Source organism: Falco peregrinus, chromosome 1, assembly GCF_023634155.1.
Source record: "Falco peregrinus isolate bFalPer1 chromosome 1, bFalPer1.pri, whole genome shotgun sequence".
NCBI lineage: Eukaryota > Metazoa > Chordata > Aves > Falconiformes > Falconidae > Falco > Falco peregrinus.
The window spans coordinates 122105750-122131591 of NC_073721.1; the positions used below are offsets into that span (position 1 = coordinate 122105750).

General features: G+C 47.5%; 1 long non-coding RNA gene across 2 annotated transcripts in view; it reads left to right on the forward strand.

Annotated features, from left to right (window-relative positions):
• The window catches only part of LOC114013589 (uncharacterized), a 35087-nt gene that overhangs the window by 4954 nt on the left and 4291 nt on the right, over positions 1-25842 (forward strand). The window contains exons 1-2 of one of the 2 annotated variants that reach the window (XR_003556653.2): positions 6418-6512; positions 25738-25799. This is a non-coding gene — a long non-coding RNA (uncharacterized LOC114013589). Of the gene's footprint in view, positions 1-6417; positions 6513-25737; positions 25800-25842 lie in introns of those variants that run through there. The other variant, XR_008745466.1, reaches the window with a different exon arrangement.

Sequence of the window (25842 nt, forward strand, 5' to 3'; positions counted from 1 at the left end):
CATTGCAGCGGTCTCCATCCCGAGCGGAAACTCCAGGCTCCCGGAGCATCCCGCCCCACCCCGCCGCTACAAAGTTGGAAGTTGTTTTCTGTAGAAAAAAGCCTCCTGAAATTAATAGGCTGCAAACATAATTAATAGGTGGAATATGCAAAACGTTTGCGGTGTTTAAAAGGCTCATGGCAGATCCGCGTGCCTGTGCGAGATACTGAAATGTTGCAAGTGCTGGATATTAATGGGTAGGTTTTACGTAGCTTAAAAAAAAAAAAAAAAAAAAAAAGAACCAGGTTTTCTTTTTCTCACTTCTCGCTCTCCCTCTCTCTAATCCAGGAATCATTAGCAACCCCCTCTGGCTACATGTTTTGCATCAGTGAAACATTATGACATAGTTGTAATACAAACTCCGCTGACTTGCTCTGCATCTTGTGGTAGGAAGTGCAATAGCAATAAAAGCATTTTTAAAAAAAGACTCCGAGCATTAAGTCGTCTACCTGAAATACTCTTTTCTTAACCCCCCTCCCCCGAAAAAAAAAAGGGGGGGGAGGGGGGAGCAAGGGGGAACGAGGCAACTTCTCAGCCCGTGGGATCCACTGTCCGCACAGGGCAGGGGGAATTTCTTTGCAGTCTTTTCTAACTCCTGGGGTTTTTTTTTTCCCTTTTCGCACAATTCTGAGTATTTTTCATAATTTCTGGGTGTTGTTGCATCCCCCTGCGCTGCCCCTTCGCACACCCGGCTCTTAACAAACCCGGACCAGGGACATTATCTCCCCGTAATATTAATTGTCAAAAGCAGCCTTTGCTCAATTATCTCTCTTCCACCTGTCGCAGCTGTTGGGTTATATTGTTCCCGGTAGAAATTCTCGCTGGAATTAAAAAATAGAGCGATTTTTCTCTTCTTTTCTGCTTTCTTTGAAATAATACAATTGTGCTACCGCCGGCCGGGGGCCCGGCTGCTCCGCACCTCTATTTTCTCCATTACTCATTAACTAATATTCGCTACTTTCTGGTAAAGTCAAATGGCTCTTAATAGCTCTTTATATTCTCGGAATAGCATGTGGAAGCTCTTAATCAATACTTAATAGCACGTTTCATGCTAAACAACTACCATGTGCGCTGGTGGGCAGGAATTCTCTGTAAACAGAAGGGCGAAGGGAAACCGGGGGACATTTGCCCTCCGTTGTCACCCAGAGCCAGCTCTGGGAGATGAGGACTCTCCTTTCCATCGCCCCTTTCCTCCCTGCCCGTGCCACTGCTCCCTCCTCAGCGGAGCCGAAAGGGACCCCCCAAACACCCCGTCCCCGCGCACCGCCTGACTGCGAGCCGGCCCGCGCAGAGATCCGCGGAGCGCTTTCAAACGGGCATGTGACACTGTCCCCATTGTGAGCCTGCAGGGGGGTCTTTCTCTTCCTTTTCTCTCTCTCTCTCTCTCTTTTCTTTTTTAATAATTTCCCAACAGAACCTTCCAAGTACTGAAACTATTTCGAGACCTTACGTTTTCATCTTCTTCTTTACATTTACTTATTCACTGCTTATTATTCCCTTAAACGATGCGGGAATTTCGGACTGTGACAGCTGAGGCTGGTGTGGGGTTTTTTTCACCATTTACTTTTTTTTTTTTTTTTTTTTTCCTGGGGAAAACAAAGAGATTAAAAAATGTAAAGGGGTCCCGAGAAATGTCATACATGTACGTGCTCCATGTAGTTAAAGAAATTACTCTGCCTTTTACGTGCCATTTTGATAATCCAGAACAAAGTAGTTAAATGCCTTTTTTTTTTCCTTCCCGTGCAGAAATTACGGCAGGCGCTGCCTGTGCGCCCGTGCCATAGCCGGCGGGAAGTGATCCTTCGATTTTGCTCATTTTAACTGAATGTACAAGTCTGTCTTAGTTGTTTGTGCTACAGGACACTTGTGAGTTCAACCTCCCGGAGAGGTTAGGCACCAAAAAAAAAACCCCAAAAAACCCCAAACACAAAGAAATTTAAAAAAAGGACCTTCCAGGGAGGCCGAGGAAAACTATCTGTTATGTTTTACAGCTTCCCTGAGACCTGGCAGCTTGCGGTACCCCGGGAAGCTGTGCCCTGCGGTTCTGCCGTGCCCCCGGCTCCGCACGCGCGGCCCCGCCGCGGGAGGGCCCGCAGGTGCGTGGGCGGCGGGGCCGGCTGCGCGGCGCCCCGCGCCCTGCAGTTACGCCCTGCGCAGCAAGGTGGCGGTAGGGAGCGCGGCGCCCGCGGCCCGGCGCGGCGGCGGCGCGGGGCCGGCTGCGCGGCGCCCCGTGGGTGCGCAGCGGGGAGCCAACCCCGCCAGAAAGAATCAGCGTAATAAATAAAACGTGTTTTTATAAAAACACGGTCCGGTCGGCGAGAGCTATCCGCCCTCGGAATTCCCCCCCCTCCGGTGCTCGCTAGCCGGAGCACCCACTTTCCGCACCTGCGGACACTCCGCGGTTCCTGCCCACCCCAACTTCACCCTGTCCCCGGGCCACCCCACCTCCCACCCCGCCGGCTTGCTTGGCCGCGGAGCTCCGCAGGGCCCCGGGAGCGCGGGGGCTAGCTTCCTCCCGGGGCGCCGTCGGGCACCTCTGCTCCGTTTTTACGGGGGGACACTATTATTTTAGCAGGCAAGCGGTCACGCCCACGGCATTAAGTGAAAGCAAACGCAGGGCAACAACCTGTGTAGTTTGTTTAAAATAATTCCTCCTCTCCCACAGCTTTGCCCCCCGACAGCGAGTTGCTACCGTTGCACTTCGGGTGCGGGTTTATTAATAACCGCCTGTTACTGGCAATAGTTTTATAAAGCAAAATACCCCACGGAAACCTGAAGGTGCAGGCAGGAAAACTGCTGCAAAGGTGAATTCCCAGCATGGCACGCAAACGCGGACTAGCCAGTTTTTATCTGGTCAGGGAAGTTACTGCTGTCATTTCGGATTGCTTTTCTGTGATTTAGATTTTTGTTTAGTGTTTTAAACATCTCTAAAAGACGGGGGGTGGGGGTGGGGGTGGTGGTTGTGATGGTGGAAAAAGTCTTTTATGGCTCTATCTTTTCCCTACAATACCTGCAACCTTCTCCGAAATGATCGGTTGTAGATTAGAAAAAAAGAAAAAAATTAAGCCTAATAGCGTATGAAAAATATTCAGTGAGCTGAATTACTCAGAAATACCTTTTCCTTTTATTTTTTTTCCCCTCTCCGTATTTTAAACAGCTGTGATAGAAGTGCGATGAAGAAACGGAGAGAATTATTAACTGCTACGCCAGTGCTAACTTCCACCTCTCTGGGCGTGGGCAGTACATGCATGATCATGCATGGTGCTTCTTCAGTGCGTGTGAAGCATCTCTCTTCTGCTCTTCCTCTGTCCCCTGCCACTTTCTCACCTTGTCTGTAACTTTCGGAGCCCGGAGTGTTTATTTTCTTTTTATTATTGTTTTTAATCCCCGCGTTAGGCACACAGGTTCCCCATGCAGGTCAGGTCATTAGGAATGTTAACGTCGAGACAAAGAATTATAAACACGATCTCCGAGTCTCTCTCAATTCATTTCTTCAACCGTTTTATTCGGTTTAAGTGATGAAAAGTGACAGTTCTGAAATAGACAGCTTTTAAAAGTAATGAAGTCAGATGACGCTTTAACCTGTCGATTGCTATAAATCAACTTTGAAAAAGATGAATGAACAATATTATTTGCTGGCTTAACTAGGAGTTAATACAGTGTCGCATTAGGAGCGGCGGGGAGCTGCGGCGGCGTTGGGTGCTGCAGCCCTTCCCAAGCCTCTCCCCGCAGAGAAAAATAACCACGTTAAAGCAGCAAATATCCCACCTTGTACGGGACCCAGTGTCATTTTCACCGCTTTTATTATGGACCCTCGAAGGGAAAAAAGGGGTAATTAAACGATCCCCAACATCCAGCTGGGAAAGAGAGGCATCTGCTATTATCTTTCTTTTTTTCTTTTTTCTTTTTTCTTTCTTTTTTTTCTTTTTTTTTTTTTTTCATTTTTAGAGGCCTTCTCAGCGCAACTCTCGCCGCTTTGCTGGTTTTTAAGGCCAAACTGGTCCGAGTCCTGAACCCACCACCTCCGCCGGACAATGCATGCAGGAACGTGTTCAAAATAAATACGGGCCATTTCCTCTCTTTTTACCTGATTAATACCTGCGTGCTACTAGGCGCGGTGTGGGGAAGAAAAATTAAAAGAAAGAAAAGAAAAAAAGAAATTAGGAGGAATAACAGAGGAGGAAAAGGTCCATTCTTTTTTTTGGGGGGAGACAATTTTCGCTGGCGAAGCTTTTTTCCCTTCCAAGTGCAGGCGTGGGCAGGACATCGCCGGTCCCTCCCGTCCCTTCCCGGGCTCGCCTGCAACCCGAAAAGTATTGCAAAGGAAGTAATTAACGCTCCTTTCTAATGAATTATTATGAATGAATTAATGACTGTGATTACATGTGCGGAGGGCTCGCTCCCGCAGGCTCCCCCCTCGCCCTCCCCAAATCCCGGCCTCGCTCTGCGGCGGCACAGGGCTCCCGTCCGGCCCCGGGCCACCCGGCGTGGGCAGCGGGGGTCCCTTTGGTCTTGGAAAACAGGGTTACTTCTCGGATTTTTCTACACTTTTTTTTTTTTTTTTTTGTAGGTTGTAAAATGGTTTTAAAGTAAGTGGTAAATTGGAAAACAAACGACGGGGACCCCGTCTGTGATTTAGGGCAGGGGTAGACTTCTCACTGGCTTTGCTCCCCTTCTCTTTCTCTGCGGATCCGAGAGCTGCCCCTGCCCCGCAGTTCGCCTGCCTCCGTGTTTCCAGCGCTCCTAATTTCCCGCCCGGGGTGGCGAGAGGCTCCGGGCGGTGGCAGCGGGTGCGGGGGGCGGTCACGGCCCCGCCTCGGGACCAGCGACCACGAACGCTCCCCGGGCTGGGGCGGGGGACGGAAGGTGTTACCCCGGCGGCTCCTATACGGTGTTACCGATTTTAGCGAGTCTCGGCGCCCCCGGCCCCCCTCCCCGAGAACCGCAAGAGCGGAGAACTGGAGAGAGAACTTTCTCCGCTGCTGCGAAGGTGACCTTTGGGAAAGTTTCCGCACTTTCTCTTCCACCGCTCAAGGACTTTATTTGAAGTTTCTTGGCTGCCTACACTCTCTCCAAAGCTGAACCTGTCTTTTACATTGCTCTTCTCAAGTCTCTTTATCCTTGGAAAAGATTGAGGCGCAAATACATTTTTCTTCCCCGTTTTTTTTAAAAAACAATTGATCCCTCTGCGTGAAGCTCTCTCCTGAAAAAAACAATAAACTCTCTCTTTAGAGACGAGCTTGCGAGAAAGGTAAAACACTTCCATACCTGTTGCAAGTACCTGAGTGCAGATTCCCCCCCAATTCCCCGTGTCCCCCCAGTATGAAGCCTCAGCTGGTGGCTGCGGCCCCGGGCTGGGTCCGACGTGAGCCGGCTGATGGCGTTGCCGGAGGAATCCAGCGGTTCGCAGCGGGGGTGCGTGAGTGCCGCCCCCCGGTCGCCCGTGGCCGTGGGGACCCTGCCCGCCCCGGCAGCACGGCCCGGCCCTGTCCGTGCCCCGGCGCTCTGCTGCGGGGGGGAGCGCTCCCCTCGCCCGCCACCACGCGTGTGTTTTCCAGGCGCTCCGGGGAGATCTCCCCGAGGTTTATTTGCACGGAAGATGCGGAAGCAGCAGCAGGCGAAGATTTATTTTTACGGTAGGAGTTTGTGGGGGCGACCTCGGCCCAGCTTCCCTTGCATCCCCCCGGGCCACCAACCCAGCGATGCCCTCGCCGCCGGCGGAGGCCAGAGCCGGCCCGAGCGAGTCCCCTGCCCCGGCCAGCCCCAGAGTGCCCGGCAGCGGGGAAAAGGCCACGGAAAGAAACTTTCCCCTCTATGATTGTGTTACCTTTGGCTGAACGTGTAATGAAAATCCTCGGAAAATGTTACACAACACGAGGATGCCCTTTTGGAGCAAAGTTTCCAGAAAAGCCTGGCCGCTTCCCTGGGGGCGAGGGGCGATGCCGGGGCCGACGTTATCTCCCGGGAAGCACAAGCGCATCCTCCGCGGTCCAGCCACGGCTTCCCCCCTTCCCGACCCGGCACCCGCCGAAACGTGAGCCCGAAAATAATATAACCCGTCTGCGGCCGCAGACATATCTCTCGCCCTTACAGTGTTACAAAAAGCATTTAAATTAATCAGGGCGCTCCCCACGGCTACTAATTAGGTAGGGAGGGAAGGGAGGGCTGGCTGGGGCCGGCGGGCAGCGCGGCCGCGGGTTTTGCGCCGCGCCAGGAGGAGTCGGCGGTTGCGCCCCCCTCCCCGCGGCTGAGGGCTGGGGAGGGGCCAGGGGTCGGTGCTTTGCCCCCGGCGGGGCGACACGTTGCGGTGCCGGTGCCGGCGGGCGCTGCTTGCAGGAGCGGAGGGATGCGGGGGGGCGGGACACGGGACACACCGCTTCCACCGAGCTGTCCCGGGGAACACGGGATTAGCGAGGACATTGCAGCCGGGGAGCTGCATCATCCCCCCTAAATCCAACTCCAAGACATGACGGGTGGGTTTATTTTATGTTATTTCATTTTATTTTATTTTATTTTAATTGCCCAGATCTCGCGATAAGGCAAACCTGGCGAGAGCTGCCTCTCCCCTCCCCCCGCCCCCCAAAGTTGTGATGAAAAAAGCAGAATAAATAAGTCTCCCCCTACCCCATCACCACCCGGTACCGTGTAGGCATCTTGCCCGGAGCAGGCCGGGGGCAGCGGGGCCGGGGGGAGGGGGGGGGGGCGGGTGTCGTCCCTAACGCTGCAGGGAAAATCTCCTGGCCGGGTGGCATCTGCGGGCTGGGCGGGAGGGGGTGTGTACGATGCTGGAGAGAGGCGAGCAGCCCCCAGGAGACCCCTTCTCCCTAAGTCCCGAACTGGATATTGCAATGTTTGCAACCCCCCCACCCCCTTCCTCACTCCTGGTAGGAACCAGCTCTATTCCCAGCCAGCCGGGCACCACGCCCCTCGCAAATCCAGCCCGGGGATGCACCTTGTTTCTTGCTACTGCTGCCATTATTATTATTATTATTATTATTATTATTATTATTATTATTATTACAATGATGCCGTGGCTCCGGTGCTGCCCAGAGGCACAGGTGAAGGGCTGGGGCTGGGGGAGGTTGACCATGGCACAAGGAGGGGCTTTAGGGCGAGGCTGGAGGGGCTCAGGTGAAGCAGGGGCCGGGGCCGCAGCCCCGCTCCGCCCGCAGCTGCCGCCCGCTCCGCAGCGCCGGCGGCTCCGCGCTGCGCCGGGTGGGTGGGAAGCGGGGCGGGGGGGGGTGGGGGGGCGGGAGTGGGGGGTGGGGGGAAGGCTTGGAAACCCGTCCAATTTTCCTGTGAAAGAAAAGAAAATAATCAGAGGGGAGAGGGACTGTGGTGAATTGGTGTGAAGGAAGTGGGATTATTGCCTTAATTTTGGACAATGATAAGCGAATGAGGTAAAAACAAAACTCGCTTCATTATATACAACAAAATGTAATTTATACCCAGGGATGCCTGTCCACTGAGATTTACATCATTTGCTGATAGCGATCACACTTATTACTTTTCTTCAAAGACTTTTTTTTCCCCCTTTAAAAAAAAAGAAGAAGAGGGCATTTGTGCTAAATTGCCCAATGCTAGTGTGATAACTGTCAAAAGTTTGACATCAAAGGGAACTAATATTATTCAGTTACCAGAGGAGCTGTCTGTCCAAATAAGAATATCTTAATTACTGAATCACAACGGTAGAAAAGGGAACAGATCTGAAAAGGAGAGGGGCTGTCGGGGGGGTGGGGTGGGGGGAGCTTTCAGTCTGTTCCTTTTTGATGAACCATCTATATTAGGCCACTGTGCGATTCTTAATCATGTTTAGTGGTTTATACCCTTTCTCTCTCCCCACCGATCCTCTGAACTTTATAACTATATGTAAACACGTTGTCAGTTTGAAAATAATCTTCTCTGGGTTCTTGTTAGAAGAAATTTCAATCTTCTTCAGTTCTAGATTAGGCAGTCTAGCTTTCTCTATCAGTGAATGGACTGGGGTTTCTTGGACAATAATGTGCCAATTGTTGATGGTTTGTGACCCATAAAATGTGAGGGTGACTATTCTGGCTTTGGTATGTAATTATGCAAAACACTTTCTATAAAGGCTTGCCATCTGATCTAATGACAGTCCCTGCGGTCTATTTCAAAAAGGGAGGGTCTCTATATACAGCTCCTGAGAGAAAGAAAAGTAACATTTTGTTTTAATACAAGTTTTATGGGAAAAAATGGGTAAATACAGAAACATCTGACCACATAGGCAAGCGTTTTCGGGACAACTTCAACTAATGACTAGATATTTTAATAAGTTAATCACAGCAACACCCCGGATCTATAGCACAGGGGTAGGGAGACATGATGTGAAACCCCTATTAAAAAAAAAATAAATATCTTCAACTCCTAAGCACCTTGGGCAGAGATGGGAGGTCGCCGCGGAGGAGGTGGGCTCCGGGGGTCCCGCACCCGCCTCCCACCTCTGTGGGCTTCCCGCAGCCCACCGGAGTCACTTCTCTCCCCGCTTTTTGAGCTGCAGAGCAAGCCGGGATCCCACCTTGGCAAACAGGTTGCAAATGAGCTGGGCACTTGGGACGACACCTATCATGCTGTTCAATGGACGGTTATTTCACCTGAGAAATTAACGCCAACAAAATAAAATAAAACAGCCAGGATGGGCGTGACCAGCTCCATCTCTCTCCAAAGAGTCTGGGGCGAGAGGGGATTCTTTTAACCAGGTGAACAGGAGGGCAGGAGGGAGACAGACACGTTCCCTTAAAGAAAAGGGAAAAAGTTAGAGGTGTTGGCGGTTTTAAAAAATTATTCACATTTTTTTCCTTGCCGCCCCCCCCCTCCCCCTTCTGTTTTCTTGAAAGGAGGGACGCTAAAGGGCTTCGGCTGCTTTGGTTGCTACCAAATGACATTGCTGCTACGTCACGGGACAAAACATAAACACTGCTGCCAATTTAAATTGATGTATAAAGATTAATGGGAGATGAAGCATACTAACAACCTGGATTATAATGGCAGGAATAGTTATTATTTCTCCAGAGCACATACATACATACAGGGAGCCATAGGGAGCGCACACTCGTCGCTAGAATTTTCTCTCCACATAGGCATGATGTGTGTCCATCGTGACATGTTTAATTCCCCCGTGGACTAAACTAATACGATTAAAAAAGGAAAGAAAGCAAGAAAGGCTGATTAAAAGGGAGAATCAACAAAATATCAACATGCCACAGAGAGGAAGGAGGAATAGATAATTAGAAGCAAAAGAGGACCAGGTAATTATGATCTGAAATTAAATACGATGTTTAAGATGTCTCCTTTGTACTGCAGTGAAGATTTCAGATTCATACACATAATAAACACTCAGGTTGTCATCTGGAGGTGCAAATCTGAAAGATATTCCAACAAATGAAGTGCTGGCAGAGAGAGGTATAAAGAGATCTCCGCCTGTCAGGGGTCAGACAGCCTGAGATTGCTTCTAGAGATCTTTTGAAAATTTCACACGATTGAAGGCTTAGGGGCTTTGCTGCGTTCGCATTTCAAACTCAGATCAGCGGGATCACAATCAAAAATAGAGGTCTGGAAAATTTTGATGCAAAGATGGCCACAGGCTTCACTGATTTTTTTTTTTCTTCTTCTTCTTCTCCCAGACAGACACTCTGACATGACTATGATCCCTGGGATGACAGAGTTGTCAGAAAAGAAAGAGAAAATAGCATCTTGTCTTGTAACTTCCTATCAGTCAAAAGGAATTTAGGATCCTCTTTCCAATAAAAGAGAGGGAGAGAGAGCAAGAGGGGGAGTGGGGGAAGACGAGGCTTTCTTACCAGGCAAAGAAAAGTAAAGAGAGTTCTGTGTTTTATAATTAATATTCCACACCTAAACGTTTCTGATCCCTCCCGTTTACAGTCCTCCCACCCCATCACCTTCTTCTCCTCTACAATTTCAATTTTAGATCAATTCATGTCCTCCGAGACAGTGTGCATAAGTGATACAATCTTGGCTACATGTATATTCATGCCTAATATTGTATCATTCATCGTATATGCCTACTTGAAATATATTGCATGTTGTCCTCGAACTTAATGTAAAGAGATTATTTTTGCTACAAATAATCTCATGCCATTATTGTTTTGTCGAAAACATTAAATCGTTCTGAGAACATTTGTTTAAAGTCTAAAAAAGAAGTCGGAAAAACGGAAGGAAATAGAAAATTAAAGAGTGTCCTAAGAGCCGAGGAACAGCCAAAGACAGATTAAAGCAACGGGAATTGTGTTAAAACATATATTCACTATATTCTATTTATAACTCTTTTGGAAAGGTCAGACGCAATAGGAAGTGTTTTATCATCTCAGCTATTTCAAATTAATTGCTATTGATTTGTTGACCTGGAGGAAGAGTAGTTAACTCAGCTCAGGTCTAATTATTGTGGTTGCTAAAAGAAGCGGTGCTGGTAACTTTCCGAAATAAACGAGCTGGATTTGGAAATAGGAACTTGCCGGGATGCTCTTTCCTAATTAGCTCCGAGGCGAGCGTTTGGGGACCTCGGATCACGGGAAAGTTTCCTCTTCTGCATTTTACTCCTAGGTATTCTGCAAGCCAAATCCTAAGAAATAGCAAAAATTCCCCCATATTTCACAACCTGCATGCCTTTTTATTTGAGATTATCTATCTATCTATCTATCTATCTATCTATCTATCTATCTATCTATCCATGCATCTATCCATCTCTCTCTCTATATATATATATATCTATATATTTTTTAATTTTATTTTCAGTTAACCTCTCTGGCGCCGAGTGCACTTCCTCAGGTAAAGATAGGGCAGGGAAGCAGAGAAAATGTGCTTTTGATAATTGACCTTATATATATCTATATATAACTTTATGAAAGAAAAAAATATTAACCAGGAAGATGAACATTTTTTTCCCCTTGGAAGGGATGAAAAAGGATTCAGACTCCACTGAGTAACTGGAGATTCAAAATTGCTCTCGAAATAAAAAATAACTGCCCTGGCACGCTGGGAAGCAGAAAATAACCTCTGCAAAATGCCTGAAATGATGAGATTTGCATTGCTGAAGTTATGATAAGAAAACCTGTATTTAAACCCGCCAAAGTATCCCGTCCCCCCCCATCCCACCCCGTGTCCGTCCGTCCGTACCCCCCCCCCCCCCCCCCCCCCCCGCATCTGACAGTGGTCACTCTGCTAAATGACGTCTCAATAATAGAAATAACATCCATTTTTTTCCCCTTGCCATCTGAAGCGATCAGTTAATTAAGAAATACACCCCCCCATTTTGCGCGGACCCACCTTTTCTAAATGATGGGTGAGAATTTTATGAAGAAAATTATCGAAGAACTTGAGGGTGTGAAGAAAAAAAACTTTGGAGAGCTGTGTTTGCGGTGTATTTTTTCTCTGCTGGGAATATTTCTGGGCTGTGTCACAAAAATGAACCTACGCGGTAGTGGAAGCAATTTCCTGAAGAAAATAAACAAGGCTAAAGAATTTTAAATAAAGTAATTCGAACATGCAGTGATGGGTCAGTTTAAAGGATGATCAAAAACATCTTCTGGGGGGCGATTTATTATTTTTTTTTCCCCTCCGGAAAAGATAAACTAGAATTAGGAGGATTCAGGGTATTGTACTTTTCTACCTGTGTCTGGATGGTGATGCGTTTGCGGTCCATGTTTTCGGGTGCAGCTTTAGAAATAGAGAAATAAAGACAGGAAAATCTGAGAAAGACTTAGAATGACGCAAGATTAAAGGTATTCGACGGACGGTGGGGGGAAACAGAAATAAGTGTAAGACAATTTATAAGAACTACTTCCCTCCTTGGGGGAAATAACACAATTATTTTTGCACATGTATATCAGAAATTTCAGCTGCTGCCGAATTTCCCGCTTTGAGATGAACAAACTGTATTCGGGGGAAAAAAGTAGAAAAAAATTGATGCAAGTCCTGACCATGCCTTTGTCATCGAGCTGCCCTGGAAACCAGCACGTTTGTGCTCGTATCGCGCTGATATTTTTTAATCTCTGAAAAGGTCCCGTCCCGCTGCGGGGAGTTCGTACCTGCTCGGGGGGCAGGGAGGGGAGGAGAAGCAGCAAACGAACTTGGCAGGACGGAATCGTTACCATCCTGGCAAGGACGCGGGGTAGGAGTTTAAGCCTCCAACTTTTACTTGGGGAGAGTCAAAAAATGAAATAGTAAAGAGCTGTCCTGCGAGGAGGGCGGTGGGCGCTGGGCTGAAGTGGTGATCTCCCCTCCTGCGGGTTTTCGCTGAGGCTGAGGGAGGGGAGGTCGGGAATTTGTATTCCTTTCACCCTAGAGATGGACAAGATTGTCCTGACAACTGCAAAACGTGGGGGCTCAGACCTTTGTTCTGGGGCTGGCGAGTGCAATTTGGAGGTGGCGACTTACAATTTCTTCCTTATAAAGCAAAGCGGGACCGTCCGTGGCTGGAGAATTTTTGCTCAATAAAGTTTTCACAGATCGAGGGTGGGATTGTTTTTTTTTTTTCTTTTTTTTTTCTTTTCTTTTTTTTTTTTTTTTTTTACTTGTTTTGTTTTGAAGCGTGGCCAACAGCTTGCTAACAAACGTGGAAATTAATGGAAACGCTTCTGGTGACTCCAGCCCGCTTGGCGAGGGCGTCCCTAACCCGGGGCAGGAGCAGGCGAAGGGGCCCGATCCTGTCTCCCTTTCTCAGGGAAATCCACCTAGCTTTAATCCCAGTCTCTCTCTATTTCTTTTGGGGGGTGGGGGGTATGTGTATGTTATTTTTAATTCCCCAAATCGGGACCCCCCCCCTACCCCCCCACCTACAGCATCCAACCTCCCCCTCTCGCTGCCCCACGACCACGCAGGACGAGCTCAGTTTCAGCAGCAGGATCAGCTCCTAGCTGGCTCTGGATGTGCCTCCCCGGGCCCGATCCTGCCCCCCGGCAGGGCACCCCCTCCCGTCCCAGCCCGCCGCGCTGCGGGCCCCTCGGACGGGATCAGCCGGGTGCGGGCTGGGGGGGCACCGCGCTCCCCCGGCGAGGGGAAACAGCACCCACCGGGCTGAAAACACCCCCGCCGGTACATAGCACCCTTTCGTATACCCCCCAGTAGATGAAATCGTCCTTAAATCTCCTCAGTCACAACTGGAGACGGCAGCTCATATTACCATTAATTGAAATGAGAGCCGCGCTTGACAGATGGGGAATTTCACTCGGTTTTTTTACACGGGTGGTTCGGGGCTTCTCTGACCATGTATTTTTTTATCAGACCAGCGCTCTACGCACACCTTGCGGCCCTGCCCAGAAACACTCTCTACCTTCCTGCACGCCCAGCACCGGGCTGGAAGCGGGCGCTTAGCCGCAGCCTATACGTATGGCCTGTGATGTCTCTATTGCTCGGTGCACGCCTGCCGTGGAAGCGGGGTTTGCTGGAAGGACCGTGTACGCGAGCCTCAGTGCGTGGCGCATCCACCCCCGGGCGCGGGTGGGTGCGCTCCCCGCACACCCCCACGGGGGATGAGCACCCACGCGTGGGCACCCGAGTGTGCCCTGGGGTGTCTGCGGAGGGCTCGGTGCCTCCGCTGGGCTGGGGGGTCGGGGCTGTGGCCGGCGGCTGTCTGAGGGGGACCGCCAGAATTATTCCCAGGCACCAAATACTGCTGTGGAGATTTCACATGATCTTCCTAATTCCACGTTTTATATTTTATGATTTCTTGCCAGCATCTCAGTGTGTTTCTGTTTAGATATACTAAGCTCCTTGAAATTAATTAACCTGTGGTCAGCAACAAAAAAAGTAATACTGGTTAAGCTATATTCCTTTACAACGTTTGGTCACAGTTAGTTACAGAATTTTCCAGCTGTGAAGATGATGTACACTATTTACTGTAATTGAATTGCTGTTATAACACCTTTCAAGAGGAAAAGTGATACATGACAAAAGTTGAGCTGACGCAGAGCCCCCCCTCCCGCCCCGCCGCTTATCTGGAAGGAAAACTTCGCTGCAGAGAGCCCCCACGCGTGTCTGCCCCGGGGGTGGGCGAGGATCCAGCCCCCGCGCAGGGGCACGGCAACCCCTCCGCACCCGCGCTGCACACCCGCAGCAAGCGGCTCTTGGGTTCCGCCGCGTCCCGCGCAAACTCCGCGCATCCCGCCGGGAATTCCGGGCTGAAACGGGCGGGACCCCCGGCGCTGCCCGGTCCCACGGCGGCTGCGGAGGGGCGGGGGGGCTGCTCCTGCATCGCTCCAAGCGCCGGGAACAGCCGTTCTCCTGTTCGGGGAGGCAATTGGATTTATTTCCTTCCAACTCGTAATAGATTCTCTAGAGCATCAGAGAGATTAGTTTATAAAGTAAATTCAAAGCAGGCTGTTCATTAGATCCCATTATTATGAAAAGGGGACGATCAGTTGGAAAATATCTATCTAATTTGGAGGAAAAAAACCACACATTTTAAATAATTTCTGTAACTTTTACTACCTTTGGCGTTTTTGGCAAGAGAACAAATAAAAACCCGGAGGAGTTAGAAGTGCTTTTTCCCCCTCTCCTTTCCCCCCCCCCCCCCCCCCCCTTTCTCAGTGCCACATAACAGCCTTTCCTCCTTCAACTTCAAAGAGGACTGAAAGGACAAACATTCTGATACAGCTAATAATACACGGAGAGAAAGAATTTGCATTCCTTAGCAAATATAAGTGCTCATTAATAGAATCATGTATTTGGCTAAGAACATCTTGCCAGCACCGCTGGGAGATAGAGAGTGTTCGTGTGGGGAGGGCTTGAGGAAGAGTTTTGATTGACGGTGTAGGAGCCGCATCTTCCCCCTTTCCCCCAGCCATATATATTAGGTCAACGATTAGTATAAAAAAAAGAAAAAAAGAAGTGAAGTAATAATCATAAAGGAACAGATGGGGACAGAGTGCCCTGCGACTTCTGAAAGGCACAGCAAGGACTCGCTGCCTATAAATTCATCAAGATAATACTAATTGCACTCTTAGGCCGTGTCTCAGCTCCCAGCCGGCCGCCCTGCCAGGGGGTCCCGCATCCGCGCCCGCTCCGCGCCCGCCGCCCTCCCACCCCCGCTCGCCCCTCGAGGGTCCCCGCTTGCACCCCCGCTCCCCTCCGCCGCTGAGCCCGGGGTTTTACAGGGCAAGCGCTCGTCCTGGGGACGGGGCTCCGGCCGCGCAGGGCCGCGCAGGGCAGGGCAGGGCATGCTCGGCGGGGCCGGCGGGCAGCGCCGCCCGCTCCCTCCAGCCCCCCGCCCGCTGCCCCGCCGGGCTCCAGCGGGCCGCTGCCCGCTACTCTGTGCGTGCCCCCTATAGGTGCCCGGCGCGGCTCGAGCCGTCCATACAGCCCCCGCAGGGACGCGTTCACAGGGCACGGGTGCTCGCCGCTAGGCAGGGGTGCAGTGCACCCTCACAGCATCTCTCTGGGACTTGTCACCAGGAGCTCTCTCCACCTGGTACTTTCTTAGGCTCTAAAATGAGACGATTCCACCTAACAGGGGTGGTGGGAAATGCTAAACAGAATTAAAGTCTCTTTCTGATTGAAACTTTGTTAATTTGGCTCAGCTGAAGACAATTCCAGCAATTATCCAAAGCTTATTTTACCCTCCTGAGAACTCTGATTTTGTTCTCATTTACTGTGATGTAAATCTGGATATACTCTTCCCTTAGAGAAGCCTTTTTCAAAAGGGAATAAATCAGCTTGATGTGGACCCCAGGAAAGTTTACTGACACAGGTAGGCAAATCTTTCCTGTTTTCACCACAATAAATTACATAAAAAAGATAAAATATTAGAGAAATTAAAAGGCAGCTTTGTCTTTTAAGGTGATTAGCTGCGATTCCCTCCTGTTCTCTTGACTTATGCCTATAGTTGCTGCTTGACATCTTGCTCCAAAGAAAGAATATAAAAATATCCAGGCAGTGTAGACTGAGTACATGTGTCTGCGAGGTGACTTGCAGAGAGCAGACGGCGGATCAGAACTGCAGCTAGACATAGGGATTATAATTTGATCCCTGAGTTTCTAGCATCTAGTTTTAAAAGTACCGTAATAAACAGCATTTTAAAGGTGAACAATATATCTTGAACTGTTATGTTGAAGGACCTGGTGAGTTTATCATCACTTCAGTCTGTAACAGCAGGTTTGGATAGCTTTCTAGAAGCTAACCCTTAACTCAGCCACAGGGTTGAGAGCCTAGTGTAAACACTGGTCTAGGATATGGCCCACCACTGAGAGTTTTACTACATCAAACTTTGTCGCTAGCAGTTCCTTTCTGGCTTTCAGTCTTTCAGGCTTATTTAAGAAGTTACAATTGCTTGGAAGTTTCTTACGTGAGTATATTTGTATTATTCAAACACAGCTGAATGTAATTTGCCTGTGATTTTAGTGGGACCATATTTCATCGGAGATGCACAGAAACACCAGAGGAATAGTGCTAGGAAAGCATCACATGTGGTTCTATGGGATGGTTTGTGTATGGCAAGAGCAGAAACATGCGTCGGCTTCAAAGAAGTCCTGTATTTTATTAGCATAATGTGTAGAAATTGTCAGTCAGGGGCTTGCTGTTGGTTTAGGCTCAGCAGTCATTGGTCTAATAACCTTCTGACTGAGTTTGGGATTAAAAAGTCAAAAGTTTTTCGTTCATTCAGCAAGCAGGACCCTCTGTCTGAGCACGCTGATGTCTGCGTTGACTCTTTGTTCTGCCCCAGTGGTCCCCGGCCCACGCTGGCCCTGGGAGCCCCGGGATAACAATATCAAGCAAGGAATGCCCTGGCGTCTTTTTTTTTTTTTTTTTTTCTTTTCCCTCCCCTGTCCCCATCCTTTTTAATTCCTGTGGCTGTGAGCAGCCTCAGAGGGTCCATAAGGTTAACAAATTGGGAATTTCAAACCCCTTTGTTTCAGCCTCCCCTGAAACATGCCTGTTGGCTTTGCTATGGGGCCGTGCGGGAATCCTTCCTGACCGACCGCCCCAAGTCCCCGAGCTCACGGGGTCCTGAGCTCCGGTGCCAGCCTCAGCAGGGGGCTGCGCCAGGGTGAGGAGCGCGGATCTTCTGGGATGAAATAAAATGTTTCAGATACAATGAATTGGACATCTGTTTCATCAGAGAAAAAAAGAAAAAAATTCATCAGCTCTAATGAGAGATGCTAAGATATTTTAGTATGTTGATAGACTGCCTCCTGCTCCTCACAGCTGGAACAAACACGCTACCTAATCTGTTGGCCCCTAGGAATGATTTTTTTCTCCCCGGATAATACCTTTTCTTCACATCAGAGCACTGGAGTATCAGTAGCACGCACTCAATGCTTTTCCATGCGCTCTTCAGTGGTTTTGGGTCATTGCCAGCCTTCAATTTACCTGCAAGCTCCCTTATCTCTAGGCTGTGGATCCATTCTGTACTGGATTTCTTAAATACGATGATGTTCTCCTGTGCAAGCTATTGTTTTTTAAGTCAGTAGCAATACCAGTGCTAAAAGTCTGTTTTGTTTCTCTGTTAACATGCTTGGGAGATCTGTTTTTATCCTGAGCTTGTCCTGTAGGGTTCACCTCCTCCAAATGCTTCCCTACCCTTTAAGTGTGCTGGGCCAGGCATGCAGGACTTGTTCTTTCTCACACTGAGAACATCTCAGCGTCACCCATCATCTGCAGCAGTCTTGCTCAGTGCTGGGTGACACTCCTGTGTGCTGGTTGCTTTATCAAGAGCTGTTAACCTTTCATTCATGTGATTTTTATTAGCAGCTGTGTGTGGCCTCTGAATGGTTTTAGGGTATGTTCCTGGACCTGATCACATTCTCCCCTTTGGTTATAAGTTGGGTTTGTGCACAGATTCAGTTCTTGCAAGCTGAACTCTTCAGTTCTTTGTGCAAACTTATTTTTCCTGTAAATACAATATTGTTTCTGGATTTTTCTGGGAAAGAATTCCTATTTACTCCATTCTCGGGTACTATGTTTTTTTCTAGGTGCAGCTCTCTCTTGCTTTTATTTGTACTTTCCTCCTTGCAAGAGGTGTCAGGAGGCTGAGCTCCACCCAACCCATCCTACATACCACGGCCTGAAATGTGCCATGAAAGATGGTTCTGCTTCTAACACGAAACATGTGCTTTTCATTTGAAAAGCAGTGACCAGAGATGGTGTGAGTATAGTTGGGACTTTAGCCAGGCACTTGCAGACCAACTTCATAGCATTGCCTACGAGAAGACCATTGCCTCAGAGTAGATAACTGCCTTTTCCTGGGCAATCCCTTACAGCTGCCCCAGCAGTGGCCTGTTTCCAAAGTGCTGTCACCCACGTTTATTCAATACTTGTCATAGTACAGTCTCTTCTGGAAGCAGGACCCTGTCTGAAGCTACTGATAACAGCTTGTTGTGCTGTTGACATGGTTGCGGATCCCATGACTCCCTGTATTTCTTTTTTTCAGATGTAGCATTCCAGGTCTCTATTTTTTTTTTAAGCCTTCCTTTCATTAAATTGTGCTGATGCCACAGAAAATTGTCAGCTGTCCATTCTTTCCCTAGACAGGGAATATATCTATATGTATATATATGTATATATGTATGTATAATCACAGCAAGGGGAGGAAAGGGTCAGGTGTTGCTATGGAAAGAGACTATTAATCTGTGACAGAACTGGTACTAGGGGAGGTGAGAGCCTTCCCCTGCACAAAATAAGCTTTAAAAGGATGCTCACGGAGAGCCCAGCCTTTCTCCAGGAGATGCCTGCACCAAGTTCTGTAATTTGGTAATTTGTTCCTCTTATTCCTTGCCTTTGATGATGGCTCTTCAACCAGATTTTCACTGATCTAAATGTAGCCCAGTCTCAACTACTCTGGATTAAATTAGAAAGAAGATTGGTATGAGGTACCGACTTGAATGCTTTACAAAGAGCGTGACGGCTAGGTCCCAAAGATTGTTGTAAGTTTCTCAAAAATCTTGTGATGGATTTTGCCAGCCAAGCATCTACTTATATGCATAAAAAATCTTTCACTTTTAATAGATGTATCCAAAAGGAAAGAAGGGGAAGTTGAAAGCGAGGGGGGAGATTATCCCTTTTCTCATTTGTGTTAAAATCATGCCCCTTGCAGACCCCAGCTGCATGTCACTCTCTGGTCCATCACGGTCACGGGTTTCATCAGGGACTATCACATTAACCAGCCTGTAGCAAATGAAACTAGCTCTGCTCTTATTAACTCCATCACTGACCAGCACGAGGGAGGGGAATCCTCTGGTGCCTTTGCAGAACTGGTTTCTCTTTACTCCGTGTGTGCCTGTCCAGATACACGCAAATGGCTTCAGCTTTCTGAGGCTCCCGGTGAGGATGGGATTGAAGCAGCCACGCCTGACCCACCAACTGGTCTTTATCTGTACAGCCCACAAAACACAGAAGATTATGTTATTAACTGTGGCATCTTGACTGCATTTAAAATTAAAAGGGTAAAAGGTAGACTTGCAGCTGAATTTCTCACCTGTAAAACTTAGGTTGTGCTCTGGGTGTTTTTACATCATCATCAGAATTATCTCTCTGGGTGTATTTTTTAGCAGCCCGCCTGATGGCTTCATCCTGGTCTGGCTTAGTGATGGAGCTAGAAGTAAAGAGTTAAATTAATTTCTTCCCATAAGGCAGGATTTTTCAATCCATTTCAGTGTTCTAGCCTCTGCCATTTTTCTTGCTGACCGCAGACCTGCCAGTTGGTGTTACCTCTCCCGGTCACTTGGAGGTTGCCTCATGGACCACAAGGTCTCTCCTGGCCAAAGGCTGAAAACTACTGCTTGGAGGAATGTGAATGAGCAGAACAAGCCTCTTGCAGGGTCATTGGCCTGGCACAATACTCACACACACCAAGTAATGTGCCACAAGCAACATTTTATTTTTGCTCTGCCTGCCAGTCTCAATTTCAACTTTTTAAAAATTTTCTTTTGCTACAGGAAACATCAGAGGACTGTGGATTGGGGACCACTGTCCTATATAGAATAAAAAGAGTTGGCTTAGATATTAAAGTATTAACGTTTCCTTGGGCCTCCCTTATCTCTAGCATGTTTACATTTTCTTCGGAAGTAGTTTGATTAGTTCTGATATTTTTGTTTTGCTCTGGACCCTTAAATCCTGGTAAGAAATCAGCATGTCTGGCTTTTAAACCTTTGCAATCGGAACAAGTCACCTTCTTGCAGGCACATGTGTCTGTGTGCATACACACAGAGACATGTGTCAATATACAGAGAAACAGAGAGAGGGGTTTATGTGCTTCTCAGGAGATCAAACCTGGGAAAAGGAGGGTGACTTTTTCCTCTACAGCATTTAGAAATATCCCATGACCCCTCTCTGCATTTTGCAGAGCAGATTTAGCTGCAGATCCAGCACTCCAAGCAGGGCTGCGGCCCCAGCCACTGCGTTAGTGTCATTTCTCCTTCCTGCCTACTTCAGCAATTATGTTTTCAGCCAAGAGCAGTGAACACAGAGAGGCAAACAGTAGAAAACTTGCAAATATTTGAAGGGTTTTTACTGATCAGGGTTCAGAGCTCCAGTTAGTTATTATTTCATAGTGTAGAAGAAATACAGGCTTTGTCTTCTGTAAGTGACAGACACAGGGTAACCATCAGAGCGGCTCCGGTGAGCTTCCCGATATCAAGACAGCTAAAGTTCTGTTCAGAAGCTGGTTGGCAAAGCAAACTGAGCTGCCCATCAGCCGGTGCATGGTACTGGCAACACAGAATGATGAGAGTAAAAAAATAAAAACAATGGAGTGGCCTATTCTAAACTTTGGGATAAGGGTCAAGATGCCTGATGTGATTATAGGTGGTCACTGGAGACAGGATGACTGGTGAGAAGGGGAGGGAGGTGGTTAGCAAGAGCTTGTGGTGTGCCTGGGGCAGACAAAAGAAGAGTCGGGAAGCAACAGTTGTATTTTCCAGAGCAAAGAGATTAATTAGCGAGAAGGGCTGGTTTTGTGGCACAGAGCAGGTTTTCTTCACAAATGGGCATGAATAGTACCATGAGAGAGATGGGGCTCTATTTCCTCTCTTGGGAATCCATGGATTGTTTGCTAGTGAGGGAAGAGGGATGCAATCTCCTTAGTCCTACTAGTAAACCTATCCCCAATAAAAGCAGATCTTAGTAAATAGGGAAGGCTGGGGGTTTTTTTACTTGCTTGGGTGGTCCTTTTTGCATGATAACATGTGCCATATCAAATGGTGTCCACATCACTGCAAATGCTCCTTGGAGTCTGAAGTGTTTACAAGATAAATTTCAAATGGTGCAGGAAAGGGTGCATCACCATCACCTTACACAGTTGTTACATACTTTGCATCCAGTGTCCATTTTAAATTAAATGACAACATATGAGAGAGATTGCCTGACACGTTTGACCTATTTGTTATGACTTTGATAATTTTTTTAAAGATCCTACCTCGGGAAGATTTCTTAAGTGATAAGAGAGAGCAACTATTGGCTACTCATGCTAAAGGAGTGCCATGAAGGGAGGACAGGGGGAATGGAGGAAGAAAGGCAGTTGTATAAGATGTGGCTAAACAGATGATCCAAGCTGGCATCACTGGGGGAAAAAGAAACTGAGATATGGTAAGAAAGAAATATATATAAAAAAGAAAGCATATGGGCATCTGGGAAGTGAGGTTAAGAAGTATGACCTTGCTGTAGGATGGAAAAAAGGAGTGTAAAGGATGTCTGGAAGATAGGCACAGGATGCTGAGAAAAGTGATTTGTCACTTGGGTTTTTGGGATGGGTGACAGATGGGAGGCTGTGGTGAGGAAGGACACACAGAAAGGAGGAGAAAGGGGCACACAGCAGACCAGGCTGGACCTCAGAAGGGTGGTGGAGGGAAGGTGACAGGCGGTGCAGGTCAGGGGGAGCCAGGGATGGCTGCCAAGCCCGCATGGTGATGGGGTGGCATTGTCAGTGACGATATTGTCAGGGATGGCAGACAACGGGAGTAGGATATGGGGGATGTGGGAGAAGAAAGTGCTTTCAGCCGCCACCGCTGACGTGGGAGGGGTAAGTTCAGTGTTGATCTCTCAGTGCAGTTCCTCAAAATCTGGGGCCATCTGGACACAGTCCTGTCCCTCATACAAGCTGTCAGCGGCATCGAGGGATTGCTCTGGCAGCCAGGACTTGCTGGCACATCCAAGAGCCTCCGTGCTCATGGCCAGGAGGGCAGATGGCACCAGATCCACTACAGTGGCTTTGCACCACCTGGTGCCCCCTCTTTGGGGGAGTCCTGCAGAGCCAGGTGAGCCTGGCTTCAGGCACTGCTGTGTCACTCAGCCGGATGGTGTAGGGCTACCCTGCCACACCACAATGAGTAGACACCTAAAGACCTTCAAGGATATGAGCCATGGTGCAAACGTTCAGGATGTCCACATTCATTTTTGGCTGGCTGTATTATGTCAGGCATCACCAAAACAACAGCCTGACATGGGTGACAAAGAACTCTGCTCACAAAATGTCTGCAAAGGAACAGATATTTACAGCGATCAATTTCTTCAACCTCATTTTCTCCGCACTTCCTTTGCTCAGCACAGATCTGATGCATAAATTAAAATTTGCGCTGGTGTTTTGAGTTGCTCCAGCAATGGGTATGAATAGGAGTCTTTAAAAATGTTGGCCGTTCCTGCTCACGCGCAGCTATACATCACGGATTATTTTATTCAAGAAATGTCATTGGCTTTCAACCATCCCATTAACAATACTAGTTTGTTATAGCATATCTGATAATGAGGATCTGAACAGTAAATGCTTTGGGGTAAGAAACTGATGGTATGTGTATATTACCGATCTTAGAGCTGTGGAAAATAATGCCAATGATTGCAGGCCTTCCATGAGAAAAAAAAAAAAAGGCGGTGCCAACAAGGACAGTATAAAGTTGTGTATCAGAGGAGATGACATGGGAAGCAAACAGTGACTGTGAATTGATTAAAGTGTCAGTTTCCCCTGGCTGAGGAGCACTGGCCATTTCTCTTCTCACCTTGGGCACTACCTCCTCGCAGATGCCATCCCTGGGGGAGGGAAGAGGTTGTAGTCAGTTCATCCAACCCACAGCCCTAACAAACTCTTCTGCCAGAGAAGACCCTGAGACATTTTACCTTGAATCCCATATGTGCATGTATTTCTTCCACTGGAAAATATAAATGTTTAAAAATAAATTACATCCATTTCAGTTAAACTTTAAGACTTCTCAAATCTAGGTATGACTTTCTGGTCAAAACCTCTGAGGCAGAGATGCTCATATAAGAATAACAAATGGACCCACAGTGAAGATATTCACAGAGTGAAATAGAAAGATAAACAGAAGATTTGAACACATTTCCTCTGCATCATAAATGGGTTCCCTAAGCACTAATTTATTAGTAATTTGGTAAAGGGAAGAGAGGAGAGAAAGAAGAGAAGAAAAAAGATTCCAGTTGATAAATTTGCAACTGTTTTCATTGTATTTTATCACATAACGTGAAAATACATGTAATGGATTCATACGCAAGCAAATGATGAAATACATATAAACTCATAAATAACTGCATACCCATATTAGACTAATAGAAAGCAGAGACCAGTCTTAAAAATTTACCTTGAACTATGCTAGACTGTACAGCTATGTCACTTTACCCCAGAAGAGCATCTCATCTAGCATCTGCTGTATGATTATACACTCTGCTTTGGGACTGCACTAATGTGACAATTTAGGAAGTACACTTAAATGAATGATCTGAAGTGTATGGCACAAGTACCTGTAATGGACCATCCCAAACTCCTCTTTTAGATAGGGAGAAAAGATGAAAACCTTTGACACAGTAGCCTTGACACAGGTACTTGAACGAATGCTGTAAGTATGGTGAATGTGGTTCAGGGAAGGGACATATAACTGCAAATATTATTAAAGCAGCTACTGATTTACAAATGCATAAACTGTAGAAGAAAGGGAGCCATGACAAAACCTGTTAATGATAAAATTGGAAAGAGAAACATTGCTTACCTAACTGGTTAAATCATGATGGAGAATAAAATCAATTTAAAAAGAAACAGCAGATTTAGAAGCACACTCAATACGTCTGCCAGCCTAAAATAGCTGGTGCCGCTAAGGAAGAGAAGTCTATAACCACAGCGAAACTGTCCGATTCTGTTCAGTCCTATGCAGATCTGTACACTACAGCCTCTCAGCCGCCTCCACTGATGCTGCAGGCAAGAGTTACCCAGCTCTACCTTCACTCTCCCTACTGACAGAGAGGACTGAACTTAACCTCTCAGAACAGATCCATCTTAATCATAGAATCATAGTTTGGGTTGGAAGGGACCCTAAAGCTCACCTCGTTCCAACCCCCCGCCCCGGGCAGGGACACCTCCCGCTGGCCCAGGCTGCACCCAGCCCCATCCAGCCTGGCGCTGAGCACTGCCAGGGACGGGGCACCCACAGCTGCTCTGGGCAGCCTGTGCCAGCGCCTCGCCGCCCTCAGAAAAGAATTTCTTACTAATAGCTAAGGCAAATCTACTCTCTTTCAGTTTAAAACCGTTGCCCCTCATCCTATCACTACATTCCCCAACATCTTGGACATCTATATGTCCTCAAAAGATCTAGAGACAGATTTACAATCATTAACAGAATAAATTTCAGGGGTATGAAATTAATACCTACTGGGTGACTTCAGGGCTCAACATTCATTGATTTTAAAACAGCAGAAGCTTTTAAAACTTTTTTTTTTTTTCTGATTAGGTCCTATAAACATAACTTCTGGGTGTCTAAGCTCTCATGAAAAATCAAAGGAAGCCTGCATGCAAAGCAGAAGTAATTTGTCTCACTTTAGTTTACTCTCGTTTGTCCTGGAAAATGAAAAGAGGCTTTTCTCAATGCACGTGTGCAATACAGTTGTGTTTGGAGTTAAACTTCTTATTGTAATGTTGGAAACCCAAACTGTGCATGCAAATCCCCTGATGGCTTAGTACCGGATTTCGGAGTATCATTGCAGAGACATCTTTGAAAATTTGGCCCCATTTTGTAGTGATAACGTGACAAATTCCTCCTGCATGGCAATTCTGGTGAGCAGTGTGCCTGGAGGTTTGGCTAGTTTGTGACGATTAAAGTCTTGGTTTTAAAGACAGTAGCTTATTTTTCCTCCAAAACAATCATGAAAATAGAGATACCTGCTTTTAGAGAAAAACAGATCCACAAGATAGAAAATTACAGTTACCTAATCTGAGTGGTGTTTGAAAGCTCCCAACGAAGCCTGTGCTCCCCTTGTTAAGTTCCTCTGCCAGGACCTGGGCCTGATTTTTTTGATTCTTCATTGCTTTGAGCATGCAGGATTTCTAAAGAAGCTCACTTTCACCCTGTTTACTTCAGAAATTCAGCTCAGGTTTCTGTCTCTTATGGATCCTGAGCATACACCTGACATGAGTCCTCATGTTGGGCTCCAGTTAAAGGACCCAGTGTTGGGTGTGATGGCTTTCCTTCCCTCATCCCAAGCCCGTGTTCTGTCACACAAAAGGGCATCCTTATGGCAGGATCAAGTCCACTAGCTCCTTCACTTGTTCAAAGGTATCCTTTTATGCCTTTTATGATAGACATTTTTCTTAAGCCCTTGCCAATTAAATTCAGTTTAATAACTCTGTCCATTTATGTGACACATTTCATCTTGGGAGACCTAATAAAAACACTAATTACTGTTCAGAGTGCTCCCAAGAGGTGAATTATCATTATCACATCTTCATTCTGTTGATAGGGAAACTGAGGCAACTTGACCTGCGTAGGACAACAGACCAGAATCCTTGCCAAACCACCCAGGTGAGTTCAGTGCTGTATGTTTTTCCATGTGGGGCAAAATCTA